Source organism: Palaemon carinicauda, chromosome 5, assembly GCF_036898095.1.
Source record: "Palaemon carinicauda isolate YSFRI2023 chromosome 5, ASM3689809v2, whole genome shotgun sequence".
NCBI lineage: Eukaryota > Metazoa > Arthropoda > Malacostraca > Decapoda > Palaemonidae > Palaemon > Palaemon carinicauda.
Genome location: NC_090729.1, coordinates 20,455,202 through 20,456,094, shown reverse-complemented (window position 1 = coordinate 20,456,094; position 893 = coordinate 20,455,202).

The window sequence follows — 893 nt, the reverse complement described above, 5'->3', positions numbered from 1 at the left end:
CCCGCAGTACCACCAAAGCCCATTTCTTTGGACAAGGTCTTACAGTATGCCTCATCTGTAAACAATGAAGATTGTTCTCTTAAGGATCTAACCCAAAAGGTTATTTTTTGTTCGCTATCGCCTCCGGGGCTAGAGTTAGTGAAATAGTGGCCCTATCCAGAGATGAGGGTCATATTTAGTTCATGGAAGTGGGAGAACTGTATCTATTTCCTGATCCATCCTTTCTCACTAAAAATGAGCTACTCACTAAGAGGTGGGGTCCCTGGAGAATCTGTTGTCTGAAGGAAAATGTCTCTATGTCCTGTAGAGTGTCTAAAGGTCTATCTTCGTTGAACTTCAGACTTCAAGGAGGGACAGCTCTTTAAAAGAGAAACTTCTGGATCAAATTTATCCATAAAACAATTAAGGGCGAAGCTCACCTACTTTATTCGTAGAGCGGATCCGGACAGTACTCCTGCAGATCATGATCCGAGAAAGATTGCTTCATCACTGAACTTCTTTCAGTATATGGACTTTGAGCACCTTCGTTCATACACTGGATGGAAATCATCCAGAGTGTTTTACAAACACTATGCAAAAATAGTGCATGAACTGAAACACTTGGTAGTGGCGGCAGGTAGTGCATTAAAACCTGCCCGCTAATTACTGTAGTAAACAGTTTTTGATTTGGGACCTCACATGTCTTTGCACATGTAACGGATGAGAATCATCCAGAGTATTCTACATACACTATGCTAGACAAATCCATGATCTGAAGCAATATGTGGTGACGCCAGGTAGAATATCTAACCTGCCGTTTAATTCTACGATGAACAGCTAATTGACTGGGACTGTCAATCAAAGGGAGAAAATGTCACCCTTCTTAGGTGTGACTTCTTTTAGTTAAGTGTTAC